This window comes from Podarcis erhardii, assembly GCF_964252035.2.
Source record: "Podarcis erhardii genome assembly, chromosome: 10".
Taxonomy (NCBI): Eukaryota; Metazoa; Chordata; class Lepidosauria; order Squamata; family Lacertidae; genus Podarcis; species Podarcis erhardii.
This window is the reverse complement of record NC_138500.1, coordinates 68,346,376-68,368,677: the sequence shown is the minus strand read 5'-3', so window position 1 is coordinate 68,368,677 and position 22,302 is coordinate 68,346,376.

The following is a 22,302-nucleotide window of genomic DNA, read 5'->3' as shown; positions in this document are numbered from 1 at the left end:
AGTAAAACAGTAGTAATGTAGTAGTAGTAATGCAGTAGTAAAATAGTAGTAAAATGGTAGTAAGGCAGTAGTGAAACAGCAGTAAGATAGTAGTAAAGTAGTAGTAAAATGGTCCAATATTAAAGGGGTGGAATAGTAGTAAAATAGCTTTAAAGTAGTAGTAAAAGGATAGCAAGGTAGTAGTAAAATGATAGTAAAGCAGTAGTAAGGCAGTAGTAAAATGGTAGTAAAGTAGTAGTAAAGTAGTAGTAAAGCAGTAGTAAAGTTGTGGTAAAGTGGTAGTAAAGCGGTAGTAAAGTGGTAGTAAAGAAGTAGTAAAGTAGTAGTAAAGCAGTAGTAAAGTAGTGGTAAAGTAGTAGTAAAGTGGTAGTAAAGTTTTAGTAAAGTAGTAGAGTAGTAAAGTAGTAGTAAAGTAGTGGTAAAGTAGTGCTAAAGTAGTAGTAAGAATGACCTCGGAAGTGTTCCTTGTACAAAAAGGCGCCATGTTGTTAGCCTCAATCACAGAGGTTTTTCCAGTTGTTTCCATATCAAGTAGTGGGGTGGGGGGAATGGCTTCTCAGTGTTTGTATGTTGATCCCTGTTTACACTATTATGTTAAAAAGTACACCAGAATTTAGTGGCGTTGGATATTTTGGGTCCCAAAATGTCCCCGCCAGCAGTGGCTGCATAAGATCCTTTAGTCAGAACTGAGCGATGGGCAACACACTGTCGTGAGTCAGGAGCTGTGTGAGGAGCCAGTAGTCAAAATAAGGGATTTGACTTAGATTATATCTTACCGGCCCAGTGGTCTTTCCTACTTTCTTCAGTAGGCACCATTTTTGAGTGAATGGCCCAAAGTCAGATTTTGGATCAAATTGTGACCACGGGGCTTGGGGATTTTTTCAAAAAAATCTTTTTCTTCCGGTTAAGGATTTCTTTTCCTGTGATAAAAAGCCTTCTGTTTCGACCGCCAAATATTTCAGGGGAGCATTTGAAACCGTTTGGCACCATTTTTGAGTGAATTGCCGAAAGTCACATTTTTGCTGAAATTGTGACCCCGGGGCTTGGGGATTTTTTCAAAAAAATCTTTTTCTTCCGGTTAAGGATTTATTTTCCTGTGATAAAAAACCTTCTGTTTCGACTGCCAAAGATTTCAGGGGAGCATTTGCAACCGTTTGGCACCATTTTTGAGTGAATGGCCCAATGTCAGATTTTTGATGAAATTGTGACCCCGGGGCTTAGGGATTTTTTCAAAAAAATCTTTTTCTGACAATTAAGTTGTCGAGGGCTGATTTCTTTTCCTGTGATAAAAAGCCTTCTGTTTCGCCCGCCAAACATCTCAGGGGAGCATTTGCAACCGTTTGGCACCATTTTTGAGTGAATTGCCGAAAGTCAGATTTTTGATGAAATTGTGAGCCCGGGGCTTAGGGATTTTTTTTAGAAAAATCTTTTTCTGCCGGTTAAGGATTTTCTGTCCTGTGATAAAAAGCCTTCTGTTTTGACCGCGAAACGTTTCAGGGGAGCATTTGCAACCGTTTGACACCATTTTTGAGTGAATTGCCGAAAGTCAGATTTTTGATGAAATTGTGACCCCGGGGCTTAAGATTTTTTTCAAAAAAATCTTTTTCTGACGGCTAAGTTGTCGAGGGCTGATTTCTTTTCCTGTGATAAAAAGCCTTCTGTTTCGACCGCCAAACATCTCAGGGGAGCATTTGCAACCGTTTGGCACCATTTTGGAGTGAATTGCTGAAAGTCAGATTTTTGATGAAATTGTGAGCCCGGGGCTTAAGAATTTTTTCAAAAAAATCTTTTTCTGACGGCTAAGTTGTCGAGGGCTGATTTCTTTTCTTGTGATAAAAAGCCTTCTGTTTCGACCGCCAAACATCTCAGGGGAGCATTTGCAACCGTTTGGCACCATTTTGGAGTGAATTGCTGAAAGTCAGATTTTTGATGAAATTGTGAGCCCGGGGCTTAGGGGTTTTTTCAAAAAATGTTTTTCTGCCGGTTAAGTTGTCGCTGGCTGATTTCTTTTCTTGTGATAAAAAGCGTTCTGTTTCGACCGCCAAACATCTCAGGGGAGCATTTGCAACCGTTTGGCACGATTTTTGAGTGAATTGCCGAAAGTCAGATTTCTGATGAAATTGTGAGCCCGGGGCTTAGGGATTTTTTTAAAAAAAACATTTTCTGCCAGTTAAGGGTTTTCTGTCCTGTGATAAAAAGCCTTCTGTTTTGACCGCGAAACATTTCAGGGGAGCATTTTCAACCATTTGTCACCATTTTTGAGTGACAAATCACAGAGGTTTTTCCATTTGTTTCCATATAAAGTAGTGGGGTGGGGGGAATGGCTTCTCAATGTTTGTATGTTGATCCCTGTTTACACTATTATGTTAAAAAGTACACCAGAATTTAGTGGCGTTGGATATTTTGGGTCCCAAAATGTCCCCGCCAGCAGTGGCTGCATAAGATCCTTTAGTCAGAACTGAGCGATGGGCAACACACTGTCGTGAGTCAGGAGCTGTGTGAGGAGCCAGTAGTCAAAATAAGGGATTTGACTTAGATTATATCTTACCGGCCCAGTGGTGTTTCCTACTTTCTTCAGTAGGCACCATTTTTGAGTGAATGGCCCAAAGTCAGATTTTGGATCAAATTGTGAACCCGGGGCTTAGGGATTTTTTCAAAAAAATCTTTTTCTTCCGGTTAAGGATTTCTTTTCCTGTGACAAAAAGCCTTCTGTTTCGACGGCCAAACATCTCAGGGGAGCATTTGCAACCGTTTGGCACCATTTTTGAGTCAATTGCTAAAAGTCAGATTTTTGATGAAATTGTGACCCCGGGGCTTAGGGATTTTTTCAAAAAAATGTTTTTCTGCCGGTTAAGTTGTCGCGGGCTGATTTCTTTTCTTGTGATAAAAAGCCTTCTGTTTCGACCGCCAAACATCTCAGGGGAGCATTTGCAACCGTTTGGCACCATTTTTGAGTGAATTGCCGAAAGTCAGGTTTTTGATGAAATTGTGACCCCGGGGCTTAGGGATTTTTTCAAAAAAATGTTTTCTGCCGGTTAAGGATTTTCTGTCCTGTGATAAAAAGCCTTCTGTTTTGACCGCGAAACGTTTCAGGGGAGCATTTGCAACCATTTGTCACCATTTTTGAGTGAATTGCCGAAAGTCAGATTTCTGATGAAATTGTGACCCCGGGGCTTAGGGATTTTTTCAAAAAAATGTTTTTCTGCCGGTTAAGTTGACGAGGGCAGATTTCTTTTCCTGTGATAAAAAGCCTTCTGTTTCGACCGCCAAACATCTCAGGGGAGCATTTGCAACCGTTTGGCACCATTTTTGAGTGAATTGCCGAAAATCAGATTTTTGATGAAATTGTGACCCCGGGGCTTAAGAATTTTTTCAAAAAATCTTTTTCTGATGGCTAAGTTGTCGTGGGCTGATTTCTTTTCCTGTGATAAAAAGCCTACTGTTTCGACCGCCAAACATCTCAGGGGAGCATTTGCAACCGTTTGGCACCATTTTTGAGTCAATTGCCGAAAGTCAGATTTTTGATGAAATTGTGACCCCGGGGCTTAAGAATTTTTTCAAAAAAATCTTTTTCTGACGGCTAAGTTGTCGAGGGCATATTTCTTTTCCTGTGATAAAAAGCCTTCTGTTTCGACCGCCAAACATCTCAGGGGAGCATTTGCAACTGTTTGGCACCATTTTTGAGTGAATTGCCGAAAGTCAGATTTTTGATGAAATTGTGAGCCCGGGGCTTAGGGATTTTTTCAAAAAAATCTTTTTCTGACGGCTAAGTTGTCGAGGGCTGATTTCTTTTCCTGTGATAAAAAGCCTTCTGTTTCGACCGCTAAACATCTCAGGGGAGCATTTGCAACCGTTTGGCACCATTTTTGAGTCAATTGCCGAAAGTCAGATTTCTGATGAAATTGTGAGCCCGGGGCTTAGGGATTTTTTTTAAAAAAACAATTTCTGCCAGTTAAGGGTTTTCTGTCCTGTGATAAAAAGCCTTCTGTTTTGACCGCGAAACGTTTCAGGGGAGCATTTTCAACCATTTGTCACCATTTTTGAGTGAATTGCCAAAAGTCAGATTTTTGATGAAATTGTGAGCCCGGGGCTTAGGGGTTTTTTCAAAAAATGTTTTTCTGCCGGTTAAGTTGACGAGGGCTGATTTCTTTTCCTGTGATAAAAAGCCATCTGTTTCGACCGCCAAACATCTCAGGGGAGCATTTGCAACTGTTTGGCACCATTTTTGAGTCAATTGCCAAAAGTCAGATTTTTGATGAAATTGTTACCCCGGGGCTTAGGGATTTTTTCAAAAAAATCTTTTTCTGACAGTTAAGTTGTCGAGGGCTGATTACTTTTCTTGTGATAAAAAGCCTTCTGTTTCAACCGCCAAACATCTCAGGGGAGCATTTGCAACCGTTTGGCACCATTTTTGAGTGTACTGCCGAAAGTCAGATTTTTGATGAAATTGTGAGCCCGGGGCTTAGGGATTTTTTTAAAAAAAATCTTTTTCTGCCGGTTAAGGATTTTCTGTCCTGTGATGAAAAGCCTTCTGTTTTGACCGCGAAACGTTTCAGGGGAGCATTTGCAACCATTTGGCACCATTTTTGAGTGAATTGCCGAAAGTCAGATTTCTGATGAAATTTTAACCCCGGGGCTTAGGGATTTTTTCAAAAAAATGTTTTTTGTCCGGTGAAGTTGTCGAGGGCTGATTTCTTTTCCTGTGATAAAAAGCCATCTGTTTCGACCACCAAACATCCCAGGGGAGCATTTGCAACCGTTTGGCACCATTTTTGAGTGAATTGCCGAAAGTCAGATTTTTGATGAAATTGTGACCCCGGGGCTTAGGGATTTTTTCAAAAAAATGTTTTTGTGCCGGTTAAGTGGTCGAGGGCTGATTTCTTTTCCTGAGATAAAAAGCCTTCTGTTTCGACCCCCAAATATCTCAGGGGAGCATTTGGAACCGTTTGGCACCATTTTTGAGTGAATGGCCGACAGTCAGATTTTTCATCAAATTGTGACCTCGGGGCTTAGGGATTTTTCTTTTTTAAATCTGCCGGTTAAGGTGTTTTTTACCTTGCATTTTAAAGTTGTAAACCAACCTTAAATCTACAGATGAACGGCAGTATATACAATTAATAAAATAGTAACAATACTATTTGTTACTATAGACAGGCATGCCATTGTTCAGGAAGGTCTGCTGTATAAATAGGGGTATAAATAGTAAAGTAGGATAAGTAATAAAGTAGCAGTAGTAAAGTGGATGTAAAGTGGTAGTAAAGCAATAGTAAACCAGTAGTGAAGTAGCAGTTAAGTAATGGTAAAACAATAGTAAAGTGGTGGAATAGTAGTAAAATAGCAGTAAAGTAGTAGTAAAACAGTAGTAAAGTAGTAGTAGTAATGCAGTAGTAAAATAGTAGTAAAATGGTAGTAAGGCAGTAGTGAAACAGCAGTAAGATAGTAGTAAAGTAGTAGTAAAATGGTCCAATATTAAAGCGGTGGAATAGTAGTAAAATAGCTTTAAAGTAGTAGTAAAAGGATAGCAAGGTAGTAGTAAAATGATAGTAAAGCAGTAGTAAGGCAGTAGTAAAATGGTAGTAAAGTAGTAGTAAAGTAGTAGTAAAGCAGTGGTAAAGTGGTAGTAAAGTGGTAGTAAAGAAGTAGTAAAGTAGTAGTAAAGCAGTAGTAAAGTAGTGGTAAAGTAGTAGTAAAGTGGTAGTAAAGTTGTAGTAAAGTAGTAGAGTAGTAAAGTAGTAGTAAAGTAGTAGTAAAGTCGTGCTAAAGTAGTGCTAAAGTAGTAGTAAGAATGACCTCGGAAGTGTTCATTGTACAAAAAGGCGCCATGTTGTTAGCCTCAATCACAGAGGTTTTTCCATTTGTTTCCATATAAAGTAGTGGGGTGGGGGGAATGGCTTCTCAATGTTTGTATGTTGATCCCTGTTTACACTATTATGTTAAAAAGTACACCAGAATTTAGTGGCGTTGGATATTTTGGGTCCCAAAATGTCCCCGCCAGCAGTGGCTGCATAAGATCCTTTAGTCAGAACTGAGCGATGGGCAACACACTGTCGTGAGTCAGGAGCTGTGTGAGGAGCCAGTAGTCAAAATAAGGGATTTGACTTAGATTATATCTTACCGGCCCAGTGGTGTTTCCTACTTTCTTCAGCAGGCACCATTTTTGAGTGAATGGCCCAAAGTCAGATTTTGGATCAAATTGTGAACCCGGGGCTTAGGGATTTTTTCAAAAAAATCTTTTTCTTCCGGTTAAGGATTTCTTTTCCTGTGATAAAAAGCCTTCTGTTTTGACCGCGAAACGTTTCAGGGGAGCATTTGCAACCGTTTGGCACCATTTTTGAGTCAATTGCCGAAAGTCAGATTTCTGATGAAACTGTGACCCCGGGGCTTAGGGGTTTTTTCAAGAAATGTTTTTCTGCCGGTAAAGTTGTCGCGGGCTGATTTCTTTTCTTGTGATAAAAAGCCTTCTGTTTCGACCGCCAAACATCTCAGGGCAGCATTTGCAACCGTTTGGCACCATTTTTGAGTGAATTGCCGAAAGTCAGATTTTTGATGAAATTGTGACCCCGGGGCTTAAGAATTTTTTCAAAAAAATCTTTTTCTGACAGCTAGGTTGTCGAGGGCATATTTCTTTTCCTGTGATAAAAAGCCTTCTGTTTCGACCGCCAAACATCTCAGGGGAGCATTTTCAACCGTTTGGCACCATTTTTGAGTCAATTGCAGAAAGTCAGATTTTTGATGAAATTGTGAGCCAGGGGCTTAGGGATTTTTTTTTAAAAAATCTTTTTCTGCCGGTTAAGGATTTTCTGTCCTGTGATAAAAAGCCTTCTGTTTTGACCGCAAAACGTTTCAGGGGAGCATTTGCAACCATTTGGCACCATTTTTGAGTGAATTGCCGAAAGTCAGACTTCTGATGAAATTTTGACCCCGGGGCTTAGGGATTTTTTCAAAAAAATGGTTTTCTGCCGGTTAAGTTGTCGAGGGCTGATTTCTTTTCCTGTGATAAAAAGCCATCTGTTTCGACCGCCAAACATCCCAGGGGAGCATCTGCAACCGTTTGGCACCATTTTTGAGTCAACTGCCGAAAGTCAGATTTTTGATGAAATTGTGACCCCGGGGCTTAAGAATTTTTTCAAAAAAATCTTTTTCTGACAGCTAAGTTGTAGCGGGCTGATTTCTTTTCCTGTGATAAAAAGCCGTCTGTTTCGACCGCCAAACATCTCAGGGGAGCATTTGCAACCGTTTGGCACCATTTTTGAGTCAATTGGTAAAAGTCAGATTTTTGATGAAATAGTGACCCCGGGGCTTAGGGGTTTTTTCAAAAAAATCTTTTTCTGACGGCTAAGTTGTCGACGGCTGATTTCTTTTCCTGTGATAAAAAGCCTTCTGTTTCGACCGCCAAACATCTCAGGGGAGCATTTGCAACCGTTTGGCACCATTTTTGAGTCAATTGCCGAAAGTCAGATTTCTGATGAAACTGTGACCCCGGGGCTTAGGGGTTTTTTCAAAAAATGTTTTTCTGCCGGTTAAGTTGTCGCGGGCTGATTTCTTTTCCTGTGATAAAAAGCCTTCTGTTTCGACCGCCAAACATCTCAGGGGAGCATTTGCAACCGTTTGGCACCATTTTTGAGTCAATTGCCGAAAGTCAGATTTTTGCTGAAATTGTGAGCCCGGGGCTTAGGGATTTTTTTTAAAAAAATCTTTTTCTGCCCGTTAAGGATTTTCTGTCCTGTGATAAAAAGCCTTCTGTTTTGACCGCCAAACATCTCAGGGGAGCATTTGCAACCGTTTGGCACCATTTTTGAGTGAATTGCCGAAAGTCAGATTTTTGATGAAATTGTGACCCCGGGGCTTAGGGATTTTTTCAAAAAAAATCTTTTTCTGACAGCTAAGTTGTCGCGGGCTGATTTCTTTTCCTGTGATAAAAAGCCTTCTGTTTCGACCGCCAAACATCTCAGGGGAGCATTTGCAACCGTTTGGCACCATTTTTGAGTGAATTGCCGAAAGTCAGATTTTTGATGAAATTGTGACCCCGGGGCTTAAGAATTTTTTCAAAAAAATCTTTTTCTGACGGTTAAGTTGTCGCGGGCTGATTTCTTTTCTTGTGATAAAAAGCCTTCTGTTTCGACCGCCAAACATCTCAGGGGAGCATTTGCAACCGTTTGGCACCATTTTTGAGTGAATTGCCGAAAGTCAGATTTTTGATGAAACTGTGACCCCGGGGCTTAAGATTTTTTTCAAAAAAATCTTTTTCTGACGGCTAAGTTGTCGAGGGCTGATTTCTTTTCCTGTGATTAAAAGCCTTCTGTTTCGACCGCCAAACATCTCAGGGGAGCATTTGCAACCGTTTGGCACCATTTTTGAGTCAATTGCCGAAAGTCAGATTTTTGATGAAATTGTGACCCCGGGGCTTAGGGATTTTTTTTAAAAAAATATTTTTCTGCCGGTTAAGGATTTTCTGTCCTGTGATAAAAAGCCTTCTGTTTTGACCGCAAAACGTTTCAGGGGAGCATTTGCAACCATTTGGCAGCATTTTTGAGTGAATCGCCGAAAGTCAGATTTCTGATGAAATTTTGACCCCGGGGCTTAGGGATTTTTTCAAAAAAATATTTTTCTGCCAGTTAAGTTGTCGAGGGCTGATTTCTTTTCCTGTGATAAAAAGCCATCTGTTTCGACCGCCAAACATCCCAGGGGAGCATTTGCAACCGTTTGGCACCATTTTTGAGTCAATTGCCGAAAGTCAGATTTTTGATGAAATTGTGACCCCGGGGCTTAAGAATTTTTTTGAAAAAAATCTTTTTCTGACAGCTAAGTTGTAGCGGGCTGATTTCTTTTCCTGTGATAAAAAGCCTTCTGTTTCGACCGCCAAACATCTCAGGGGAGCATTTGCAACCGTTTGGCACCATTTTTGAGTCAATTGGTAAAAGTCAGATTTTTGATGAAATTGTGACCCCGGGGCTTAGGGGTTTTTTCAAAAAAATCTTTTTCTGACAGCTAAGTTGTCGAGGGCATATTTCTTTTCCTTTGATAAAAAGCCTTCTGTTTCGACCGCCAAACATCTCAGGGGAGCATTTGCAACCGTTTGGCACCATTTTTGAGTCAATTGCCGAAAGTCAGATTTCTGATGAAATTGTGAGCCCGGGGCTTAGGGATTTTTTTAAAAAAAATCTTTTTCTGCCCGTTAAGGATTTTCTGTCCTGTGATAAAAAGCCTTCTGTTTTGACCGCCAAACATCTCAGGGGAGCATTTGCAACCGTTTGGCACCATTTTTGAGTGTATTGCCGAAAGTCAGATTTTTGATGAAATTGTGACCCCGGGGCTTAGGGATTTTTTCAAAAAAAATCTTTTTCTGACAGCTAAGTTGTCGCGGGCTGATTTCTTTTCCTGTGATAAAAAGCCTTCTGTTTCGACCGCCAAACATCTCAGGGGAGCATTTGCAACCGTTTGGCACGATTTTTGAGTGAATTGCCGAAAGTCAGATTTTTGATGAAATTGTGACCCCGGGGCTTAGGGATTTTTTCAAAAAAATCTTTTTCTGACGGCTAAGTTGTCGAGGGCTGATTTCTTTTCCTGTGATAAAAAGCCTTCTGTTTCGACCGCCAAACATCTCAGGGGAGCATTTGCAAGTGTTTGGCACCATTTTTGAGTCAATTGCCGAAAGTCAGATTTTTGATGAAATTGTGAGCCCGGGGCTTTGGGATTTTTTCAGAAAAATCTTTTTCTGCCGGTTAAGGATTTTCTGTCCTGTGATGAAAAGCCTTCTGTTTTGAACGCGAAACGTTTGAGGGGAGCATTTGCAACCGTTTGGCACCATTTTTGAGTGAATTGCCGAAAGTCAAATTTTTGCTGAAATTGTGACCCCGGGGCTTAGGGATTTTTCCAAAAAAATCTTTTTCTTCCGGTTAAGGATTTCTTTTCCTGTGATAAAAAACCTTCTGTTTCGACTGCCAAAGATTTCAGGGGAGCATTTGCAACCGTTTGGCACCATTTTTGAGTGAATGGCCCAATGTCAGATTTTTGATGAAATTGTGACCCCGGGGCTTAGGGATTTTTTAAAAAAAAATCTTTTCCTGCCGGTTAAGTTGTCGAGGGCTGATTTCTTTTCCTGTGTTAAAAAGCCTACTGTTTCGACCGCCAAACATCTCAGGGGAGCATTTGCAACCGTTTGGCACCATTTTTGAGTCAATTGCCAAAAGTTAGATTTTTGATGAAATTGTGACCCCGGGGCTTAGGGATTTTTTTAAAAAAAATCTTTTTCTGACAGTTAAGTTGTCGAGGGCTGATTTCTTTTCTTGTGATAAAAAGCCTACTGTTTCGACCGCCAAACATCTCAGGGGAGCATTTGCAACCGTTTGGCACCATTTTTGAGTCAATTGCCGAAAGTCAGATTTTTGATGAAATTGTGACCCCGGGGCTTAGGGATTTTTTCAAAAAAATCTTTTTCTGACAGCTAAGTTGTCGCGGGCTGATTTCTTTTCCTGTGATGAAAAGCCTTCTGTTTCGACCGCCAAACGTCTCAGGGGAGCATTTGCAACCGTTTGGCACGATTTTTGAGTGAATTGCCGAAAGTCAGATTTTTGATGAAATTGTGAGCCCGGGGCTTAGGGATTTTTTTAAAAAAAATCTTTTTCTGCCGGTTAAGGATTTTCTGTCCTGTGATGAAAAGCCTTCTGTTTTGAACGCGAAACGTTTCAGGGGAGCATTTGCAACCGTTTGGCACCATTTTTGAGTGAATTGCCGAAAGTCAGATTTTTGCTGAAATTGTGACCCCGGGGCTTAGGGATTTTTCCAAAAAAATCTTTTTCTTCCGGTTAAGGATTTCTTTTCCTGTGATAAAAAACCTTCTGTTTCGACTGCCAAAGATTTCAGGGGAGCATTTGCAACCGTTTGGCACCATTTTTGACTGAATGGCCCAATGTCAGATTTTTGATGAAATTGTGACCCCGGGGCTTAGGGATTTTTTCAAAAAAAATCTTTTTCTGCCGGTTAAGTTGTCGAGGGCTGATTTCTTTTCCTGTGTTAAAAAGCCTACTGTTTCGACCGCCAAACATCTCAGGGGAGCATTTGCAACCGTTTGGCACCATTTTTGAGTCAATTGCCAAAAGTTAGATTTTTGATGAAATTGTGACCCCGGGGCTTAGGGATTTTTTTAAAAAAAATCTTTTTCTGACAGTTAAGTTGTCGAGGGCTGATTTCTTTTCTTGTGATAAAAAGCCTACTGTTTCGACCGCCAAACGTCTCAGGGGAGCATTTGCAACCGTTTGGCACCATTTTTGAGTCAATTGCCGAAAGTCAGATTTTTGATGAAATTGTGACCCCGGGGCTTAGGGATTTTTTCAAAAAAATCTTTTTCTGACAGCTAAGTTGTCGCGGGCTGATTTCTTTTCCTGTGATAAAAAGCCTTCTGTTTCGACCGCCAAACATCTCAGGGGAGCATTTGCAACCGTTTGGCACGATTTTTGAGTGAATTGCCGAAAGTCAGATTTTTGATGAAATTGTGACCCCGGGGCTTAAGATTTTTTTCAAAAAAATCTTTTTCTGACGGCTAAGTTGTCGAGGGCTGATTTCTTTTCCTGTGATAAAAAGCCTACTGTTTCGACCGCCAAACATCTCAGGGCAGCATTTGCAACCGTTTGGCACCATTTTTGAATCAATTGCCGAAAGTCAGATTTTTGATGAAATTGTGACCCCGGGGCTTAAGAATTTTTTCAAAAAAATATTTTTCTGACAGCTAAGTTGTCGAGGGCATATTTCTTTTCCTGTGATAAAAAGCCTTCTGTTTCGACTGCCAAACATCTCAGGGGAGCATTTGCAACCGTTTGGCACCATTTTGGAGTCAATTGCCGAAAGTCAGATTTTTGATGAAATTGTGAGCCCGGGGCTTAGGGATTTTTTTAAAAAAAATCTTTTTCTGCCGGTTAAGGATTTTCTGTCCTGTGATAAAAAGCCTTCTGTTTTGAACGCGAAACGTTTCAGGGGAGCATTTGCAACCATTTGGCACCATTTTTGAGTGAATTGCCGAAAGTCAGATTTCTGATGAAATTGTGACCCCGGGGCTTAGGGATTTTTTCAAAAAAATGCTTTTCTGCCGGTTAAGTTGTCGAGGGCTGATTTCTTTTCCTGTGTTAAAAAGCCTACTGTTTCGACCGCCAAACATCTCAGGGGAGCATTTGCAACCGTTTGGCACCATTTTTGAGTCAATTGCCAAAAGTCAGATTTTTGATGAAATTGTGACCCCGGGGCTTAGGGATTTTTTTTAAAAAAATCTTTTTCTGACAGTTAAGTTGTCGAGGGCTGATTTCTTTTCCTGTGATAAAAAGCCTTCTGTTTCGACCGCCAAACATCTCAGGGGAGCATTTGCAACCGTTTGGCACCATTTTTGAGTGAATTGCCGAAAGTCAGATTTTTGATGAAATTGTGACCCCGGGGCTTAGGGATTTTTTTTAAAAAAATCTTTTTCGGACAACTAAGTTGTCGCGGGCTGATTTCTTTTCCTGTGATAAAAAGCCTTCTGTTTCGACCGCCAAACATCTCAGGGGAGCATTTGCAACCGTTTGGCACCATTTTTGAGTGAATTGCCGAAAGTCAGATTTTTGATGAAATTGTGACCCCGGGGCTTAAGATTTTTTTCAAAAAAATCTTTTTCTGACGGCTAAGTTGTCGAGGGCATATTTCTTTTCCTGTGATAAAAAGCCTTCTGTTTCCACCGCCAAACATCTCAGGGGAGCATTTGCAACCGTTTGGCACCATTTTTGAGTGAATTGCCGAAAGTCAGATTTTTGATGAAATTGTGACCCCGGGGCTTAAGAATTTTTTCAAAAAAATATTTTTCTGACAGCTAAGTTGTCGAGGGCATATTTCTTTTCCTGTGATAAAAAGCCTTCTGTTTCGACCGCCAAACATCTCAGGGGAGCATTTGCAACCGTTTGGCACCATTTTTGAGTGAATTGCCGAAAGTCAGATTTTTGATGAAATTGTGAGCCCGGGGCTTAGGGATTTTTTTAAAAAAAATCTTTTTCTGCCGGTTAAGGATTTTCTGTCCTGTGATGAAAAGCCTTCTGTTTTGACCGCGAAACGTTTCAGGGGAGCATTTGCAACCATTTGGCACCATTTTTGAGTGAATTGCCGAAAGTCAGATTTCTGATGAAATTTTGACCCCGGGGCTTAGGGATTTTTTCAAAAAAATGTTTTTTGTCCGGTGAAGTTGTCGAGGGCATATTTCTTTTCCTGTGATAAAAAGCCTTCTGTTTCGACCGCCAAACATCTCAGGGGAGCATTTGCAACCGTTTGGCACCATTTTTGAGTGAACTGCCGAAAGTCAGATTTTTGATGAAATTGTGAGCCCGGGGCTTAGGGATTTTTTTTAAAAAAATCTTTTTCTGCCGGTTAAGGATTTTCTGTCCTGTGATAAAAAGCCTTCTGTTTTGACCGCGAAACGTTTCAGGGGAGCATTTGCAACCGTTTGGCACCATTTTTGAGTGAATTGCCGAAAGTCAGATTTCTGATGAAATTTTGACCCCGGGGCTTAGGGATTTTTTCAAAAAAATGTTTTTCTGCCGGTTAAGTTGTCGAGGGCTGATTTCTTTTCCTGTGATAAAAAGCCATCTGTTTAGACCGCCAAACATCCCAGGGGAGCATTTGCAACCGTTTGGCACCATTTTTGAGTCAACTGCCGAAAGTCAGATTTCTGATGAAATTGTGACCCCGGGGCTTAGGGGTTTTTTCAAAAAATGTTTTTCTGCCGGTTAAGTTGTCGCGGGCTGATTTCTTTTCTTGTGATAAAAAGCCTTCTGTTTCGACCGCCAAACATCTCAGGGGAGCATTTGCAACCGTTTGGCACCATTTTTGAGTCAATTGCCGAAAGTCAGATTTCTGATGAAATTGTGACCCCGGGGCTTAGGGGTTTTTTCAAAAAATGTTTTTCTGCCGGTTAAGTTGTCGCGGGCTGATTTCTTTTCTTGTGATAAAAAGCCTTCTGTTTCGACCGCCAAACATCTCAGGGGAGCATTTGCAACCGTTTGGCACCATTTTTGAGTGAATTGCCGAAAGTCAGATTTTTGATGAAATTGTGACCCCGGGGCTTAGGGATTTTTTCAAAAAAATCTTTTTCTGACAGCTAAGTTGTCGCGGGCTGATTTCTTTTCCTGTGATAAAAAGCCTTCTGTTTCGACCGCCAAACATCTCAGGGGAGCATTTGCAACCGTTTGGCACCATTTTTGAGTGAACTGCCGAAAGTCAGATTTTTGATGAAATTGTGACCCCGGGGCTTAGGGATTTTTTTAAAAAAAATCTTTTTCTGCCGGTTAAGGATTTTCTGTCCTGTGATGAAAAGCCTTCTGTTTTGACCGCGAAACGTTTCAGGGGAGCATTTGCAACCATTTGGCACCATTTTTGAGTGAATTGCCGAAAGTCAGATTTCTGATGAAATTTTGACCCCGGGGCTTAGGGATTTTTTCAAAAAAATGTTTTTTGTCCGGTGAAGTTGTCGAGGGCATATTTCTTTTCCTGTGATAAAAAGCCTTCTGTTTCGACCGCCAAACATCTCAGGGGAGCATTTGCAACCGTTTGGCACCATTTTTGAGTGAACTGCCGAAAGTCAGATTTTTGATGAAATTGTGAGCCCGGGGCTTAGGGATTTTTGTAAAAAAAATCTTTTTCTGCCGGTTAAGGATTTTCTGTCCTGTGATAAAAAGCCTTCTGTTTTGACCGCGAAACGTTTCAGGGGAGCATTTGCAACCGTTTGGCACCATTTTTGAGTGAATTGCCGAAAGTCAGATTTCTGATGAAATTTTGACCCCGGGGCTTAGGGATTTTTTCAAAAAAATGTTTTTCTGCCGGTTAAGTTGTCGAGGGCTGATTTCTTTTCCTGTGATAAAAAGCCATCTGTTTAGACCGCCAAACATCCCAGGGGAGCATTTGCAACCGTTTGGCACCATTTTTGAGTCAACTGCCGAAAGTCAGATTTCTGATGAAATTGTGACCCCGGGGCTTAGGGGTTTTTTCAAAAAATGTTTTTCTGCCGGTTAAGTTGTCGCGGGCTGATTTCTTTTCTTGTGATAAAAAGCCTTCTGTTTCGACCGCCAAACATCTCAGGGGAGCATTTGCAACCGTTTGGCACCATTTTTGAGTCAATTGCCGAAAGTCAGATTTCTGATGAAATTGTGACCCCGGGGCTTAGGGGTTTTTTCAAAAAATGTTTTTCTGCCGGTTAAGTTGTCGCGGGCTGATTTCTTTTCTTGTGATAAAAAGCCTTCTGTTTCGACCGCCAAACATCTCAGGGGAGCATTTGCAACCGTTTGGCACCATTTTTGAGTGAATTGCCGAAAGTCAGATTTTTGATGAAATTGTGACCCCGGGGCTTAGGGATTTTTTCAAAAAAATCTTTTTCTGACAGCTAAGTTGTCGCGGGCTGATTTCTTTTCCTGTGATAAAAAGCCTTCTGTTTCGACCGCCAAACATCTCAGGGGAGCATTTGCAACCGTTTGGCACCATTTTTGAGTGAACTGCCGAAAGTCAGATTTTTGATGAAATTGTGACCCCGGGGCTTAAGAATTTTTTCAAAAAAATATTTTTCTGACAGCTAAGTTGTCGAGGGCTGATTTCTTTTCCTGTGATAAAAAGCCTTCTGTTTCGACCGCCAAACATCTCAGGGGAGCATTTGCAACCGTTTGGAACCATTTTTGAGTGAATTGCCGAAAGTCAGATTTTTGATGAAATTGTGAGCCCGGGGCTTAGGGATTTTTTTTAAAAAAATCTTTTTCTGCCGGTTAAGGATTTTCTGTCCTGTGATGAAAAGCCTTCTGTTTTGACCGCGAAACGTTTCAGGGGAGCATTTGCAACCGTTTGGCACCATTTTTGAGTGAATTGCCGAAAGTCAGATTTCTGATGAAATTTTGACCCCGGGGCTTAGGGATTTTTTCAAAAAAATGTTTTTTGTCCGGTGAAGTTGTCGAGGGCTGATTTCTTTTCCTGTGATAAAAAGCCATCTGTTTCGACCGCCAAACATCCCACGGGAGCATTTGCAACCGTTTGGCACCATTTTTGAGTGAATTGCCGAAAGTCAGATTTTTGATGAAATTGTGACCCCGGGGCTTAAGAATTTTTTCAAAAAAATCTTTTTCTGACAGCTAAGTTGTCGAGGGCTGATTTCTTTTCCTGTGATAAAAAGCCTACTGTTTCGACCGCCAAACATCTCAGGGGAGCATTTGCAACCGTTTGGCACCATTTTTGAGTCAATTGCCGAAAGTCAGATTTTTGATGAAATTGTGACCCCGGGGCTTAAGAATTTTTTCAAAAAAATCTTTTTCTGACAGCTAAGTTGTCGAGGGCATATTTCTTTTCCTGTGATAAAAAGCCTTCTGTTTCGACCGCCAAACATCTCAGGGGAGCATTTGCAACTGTTTGGCGCCATTTTTGAGTGAATTGCCGAAAGTCACATTTTTGCTGAAATTGTGACCCCGGGGCTTAGGGATTTTTCCAAAAAAATCTTTTTCTTCCGGTTAAGGATTTCTTTTCCTGTGATAAAAAACCTTCTGTTTCGACTGCCAAAGATTTCAGGGGAGCATTTGCAACCGTTTGGCACCATTTTTGAGTGAATGGCCCAATGTCAGATTTTTGATGAAATTGTGACCCCGGGGCTTAGGGATTTTTTTTAAAAAAATCTTTTTCTGCCGGTTAAGTTGTCGAGGGCTGATTTCTTTTCCTGTGTTAAAAAGCCTACTGTTTCGACCGCCAAACATCTCAGGGGAGCATTTGCAACCGTTTGGCACCATTTTTGAGTCAATTGCCAAAAGTCAGATTTTTGATGAAATTGTGACCCCGGGGCTTAGGGATTTTTTTTAAAAAAATCTTTTTCTGACAGTTAAGTTGTCGAGGGCTGATTTCTTTTCTTGTGATAAAAAGCCTTCTGTTTTGACCGCCAAACATCTCAGGGGAGCATTTGCAACGGTTTGGCACCATTTTTGAGTCAATTGCCGAAAGTCAGATTTTTGATGAAATTGTGACCCCGGGGCTTAGGGATTTTTTCAAAAAAATCTTTTTCTGACGGCTAAGTTGTCGAGGGCTGATTTCTTTTCCTGTGATAAAAAGCCTACTGTTTCGACCGCCAAACATCTCAGGGCAGCATTTGCAACCGTTTGGCACCATTTTTGAGTGAATTGCTGAAAGTCAGATTTTTGATGAAATTGTGACCCCGGGGCTTAAGAATTTTTTTAAAAAAAATCTTTTTCTGCCGGTTAAGGATTTTCTGTCCTGTGACAAAAAGCCTTCTGTTTTGACCGCGAAACGTTTCAGGGGAGCATTTGCAACCATTTGGCACCATTTTTGAGTGAATTGCCGAAAGTCAGATTTCTGATGAAATTTTGACCCCGGGGCTTAGGGATTTTTTCAAAAAAATCTTTTTCTGCCGGTTAAGTTGTCGAGGGCTGATTTCTTTTCCTGTGATAAAAAGCCATCTGTTTCGACCGCCAAACATCCCAGGGGAGCATTTGCAACCGTTTGGCACCATTTTTGAGTCAACTGCCGAAAGTCAGATTTTTGATGAAATTGTGACCCCGGGGCTTAAGAATTTTTTCAAAAAAATCTTTTTCTGACAGCTAAGTTGTAGCGGGCTGATTTCTTTTCCTGTGATAAAAAGCCTTCTGTTTCGACCGCCAAACATCTCAGGGGAGCATTTGCAACCGTTTGGCACCATTTTTGAGTGAATTGCCGAAAGTCAGATTTTTGATGAAATTGTGAGCTCGGGGCTTAGGCATTTTTTTAAAAAAATCTTTTTCTGCCGCTTAAGGATTTTCTGTCCTGTGATAAAAAGCCTTCTGTTTTGAACGCGAAACGTTTCAGGGGAGCATTTGCAACCATTTGGCACCATTTTTGAGTGAATTGCCGAAAGTCAGATTTCTGATGAAATTGTGACCCCGGGGCTTAGGGATTTTTTCAAAAAAATGTTTTTCTGCCGGTTAAGTTGTCGAGGGCTGATTTCTTTTCCTGTGTTAAAAAGCCTACTGTTTCGACCGCCAAACATCTCAGGGGAGCATTTGCAACCGTTTGGCACCATTTTTGAGTCAATTGCCAAAAGTCAGATTTTTGATGAAATTGTGACCCCGGGGCTTAGGGATTTTTTTTAAAAAAATCTTTTTCTGACAGTTAAGTTGTCGAGGGCTGATTTCTTTTCTTGTGATAAAAAGCCTTCTGTTTTGACCGCCAAACATCTCAGGGGAGCATTTGCAACCGTTTGGCACCATTTTTGAGTGAATTGCCGAAAGTCAGATTTTTGATGAAATTGTGACCCCGGGGCTTAGGGATTTTTTCAAAAAAATCTTTTTCTGACAGCTAAGTTGTCGCGGGCTGATTTCTTTTCCTGTGATAAAAAGCCTTCTGTTTCGAGCGCCAAACATCTCAGGGGAGCATTTGCAACCGTTTGGCACGATTTTTGAGTGAATTGCCGAAAGTCAGATTTTTGATGAAATTGTGACCCCGGGGCTTAAGATTTTTTTCAAAAAAATCTTTTTCTGACGGCTAAGTTGTCGAGGGCATATTTCTTTTCCTGTGATAAAAAGCCTTCTCTTTCGACCGCCAAACATCTCAGGGGAGCATTTGCAACCGTTTGGCACCATTTTTGAGTGAATTGCCGAAAGTTAGATTTTTGATGAAATTGTGAGCCCGGGGCTTAGGGATTTTTTTTAAAAAAATCTTTTTCTGCCGGTTAAGGATTTTCTGTCCTGTGATAAAAAGCCTTCTGTTTTGACCGCGAAACGTTTCAGGGGAGCATTTGCAACCATTTGGCACCATTTTTGAGTGAACTGCCGAAAGTCAGATTTCTGATGAAATTTTGACCCCGGGGCTTAGGGATTTTTTCAAAAAAATGTTTTTCTGCCGGTTAAGTTGTCGCGGGCTGATTTCTTTTCTTGTGATAAAAAGCCTTCTGTTTCGACCGCCAAACATCTCAGGGGAGCATTTGCAACCGTTTGGCACCATTTTTGAGTGAACTGCCGAAAGTCAGATTTTTGATGAAATTGTGACCCCGGGGCTTAAGAATTTTTTCAAAAAAATATTTTTCTGACAGCTAAGTTGTCGAGGGCATATTTCTTTTCCTGTGATAAAAAGCCTTCTGTTTCGACCGCCAAACATCTCAGGGGAGCATTTGCAACCGTTTGGAACCATTTTTGAGTGAATTGCCGAAAGTCAGATTTTTGATGAAATTGTGACCCCGGGGCTTAAGAATTTTTTCAAAAAAATCTTTTTCTGACAGCTAAGTTGTCGAGAGCATATTTCTTTTCCTGTGATAAAAAGCCTTCTGTTTCGACCGCCAAACATCTCAGGGGAGCATTTGCAACCGTTTGGCACCATTTTTGAGTCAATTGCCAAAAGTCAGATTTTTGATGAAATTGTGACCCCGGGGCTTAGGGATTTTTTTTAAAAAAATCTTTTTCTGACAGTTAAGTTGTCGAGGGCTGATTTCTTTTCTTGTGATAAAAAGCCTTCTGTTTTGACCGCCAAACATCTCAGGGGAGCATTTGCAACCGTTTGGCACCATTTTTGAGTGAATTGCCGAAAGTCAGATTTTTGATGAAATTGTGACCCCGGGGCTTAGGGATTTTTTCAAAAAAATCTTTTTCTGACAGCTAAGTTGTCGCGGGCTGATTTCTTTTCCTGTGATAAAAAGCCTTCTGTTTCGAGCGCCAAACATCTCAGGGGAGCATTTGCAACCGTTTGGCACGATTTTTGAGTGAATTGCCGAAAGTCAGATTTTTGATGAAATTGTGACCCCGGGGCTTAAGATTTTTTTCAAAAAAATCTTTTTCTGACGGCTAAGTTGTCGAGGGCATATTTCTTTTCCTGTGATAAAAAGCCTTCTCTTTCGACCGCCAAACATCTCAGGGGAGCATTTGCAACCGTTTGGCACCATTTTTGAGTGAATTGCCGAAAGTTAGATTTTTGATGAAATTGTGAGCCCGGGGCTTAGGGATTTTTTTTAAAAAAATCTTTTTCTGCCGGTTAAGGATTTTCTGTCCTGTGATAAAAAGCCTTCTGTTTTGACCGCGAAACGTTTCAGGGGAGCATTTGCAACCATTTGGCACCATTTTTGAGTGAACTGCCGAAAGTCAGATTTCTGATGAAATTTTGACCCCGGGGCTTAGGGATTTTTTCAAAAAAATGTTTTTCTGCCGGTTAAGTTGTCGCGGGCTGATTTCTTTTCTTGTGATAAAAAGCCTTCTGTTTCGACCGCCAAACATCTCAGGGGAGCATTTGCAACCGTTTGGCACCATTTTTGAGTGAACTGCCGAAAGTCAGATTTTTGATGAAATTGTGACCCCGGGGCTTAAGAATTTTTTCAAAAAAATATTTTTCTGACAGCTAAGTTGTCGAGGGCATATTTCTTTTCCTGTGATAAAAAGCCTTCTGTTTCGACCGCCAAACATCTCAGGGGAGCATTTGCAACCGTTTGGAACCATTTTTGAGTGAATTGCCGAAAGTCAGATTTTTGATGAAATTGTGACCCCGGGGCTTAAGAATTTTTTCAAAAAAATCTTTTTCTGACAGCTAAGTTGTCGAGAGCATATTTCTTTTCCTGTGATAAAAAGCCTTCTGTTTCGACCGCCAAACATCTCAGGGGAGCATTTGCAACTGTTTGGCGCCATTTTTGAGTGAATTGCCGAAAGTCACATTTTTGCTGAAATTGTGACCCCGGGGCTTAGGGATTTTTCCAAAAAAATCTTTTTCTTCCGGTTAAGGATTTCTTTTCCTGTGATAAAAAACCTTCTGTTTCGACTGCCAAAGATTTCAGGGGAGCATTTGCAACCGTTTGGCACCATTTTTGAGTGAATGGCCCAATGTCAGATTTTTGATGAAATTGTGACCCCGGGGCTTAGGGATTTTTTTTAAAAAAATCTTTTTCTGCCGGTTAAGTTGTCGAGGGCTGATTTCTTTTCCTGTGTTAAAAAGCCTACTGTTTCGACTGCCAAACATCTCAGGGGAGCATTTGCAACCGTTTGGCACCATTTTTGAGTCAATTGCCAAAAGTCAGATTTTTGATGAAATTGTGACCCCGGGGCTTAGGGATTTTTTAAAAAAAAATCTTTTTCTGACAGTTAAGTTGTCGAGGGCTGATTTCTTTTCTTGTGATAAAAAGCCTTCTGTTTTGACCGCCAAACATCTCAGGGGAGCATTTGCAACGGTTTGGCACCATTTTTGAGTCAATTGCCGAAAGTCAGATTTTTGATGAAATTGTGACCCCGGGGCTTAGGGATTTTTTCAAAAAAATCTTTTTCTGACGGCTAAGTTGTCGAGGGCTGATTTCTTTTCCTGTGATAAAAAGCCTACTGTTTCGACCGCCAAACATCTCAGGGCAGCATTTGCAACCGTTTGGCACCATTTTTGAATCAATTGCCGAAAGTCAGATTTTTGATGAAATTGTGACCCCGGGGCTTAAGAATTTTTTTTAAAAAAATCTTTTTCTGCCGGTTAAGGATTTTCTGTCCTGTGATAAAAAGCCTTCTGTTTTGACCGCGAAACGTTTCAGGGGAGCATTTGCAACCATTTGGCACCATTTTTGAGTGAATTGCCGAAAGTCAGATTTCTGATGAAATTTTGACCCCGGGGCTTAGGGATTTTTTCAAAAAAATCTTTTTCTGCCGGTTAAGTTGTCGAGGGCTGATTTCTTTTCCTGTGATAAAAAGCCATCTGTTTTGACCGCCAAACATCCCAGGGGAGCATTTGCAACCGTTTGGCACCATTTTTGAGTCAACTGCCGAAAGTCAGATTTTTGATGAAATTGTGACCCCGGGGCTTAAGAATTTTTTCAAAAAAATCTTTTTCTGACAGCTAAGTTGTAGCGGGCTGATTTCTTTTCCTGTGATAAAAAGCCTTCTGTTTCGACCGCCAAACATCTCAGGGGAGCATTTGCAACCGTTTGGCACCATTTTTGAGTGAATTGCCGAAAGTCAGATTTTTGATGAAATTGTGAGCTCGGGGCTTAGGCATTTTTTTAAAAAAAACATTTTCTGCCGGTTAAGGATTTTCTGTCCTGTGATAAAAAGCCTTCTGTTTTGAACGCGAAACGTTTCAGGGGAGCATTTGCAACCATTTGGCACCATTTTTGAGTGAATTGCCGAAAGTCAGATTTCTGATGAAATTGTGACCCCGGGGCTTAGGGATTTTTTTTAAAAAAATATTTTTCTGCCGGTTAAGGATTTTCTGTCCTGTGATAAAAAGCCTTCTGTTTTGACCGCAAAACGTTTCAGGGGAGCATTTGCAACCATTTGGCAGCATTTTTGAGTGAATCGCCGAAAGTCAGATTTCTGATGAAATTTT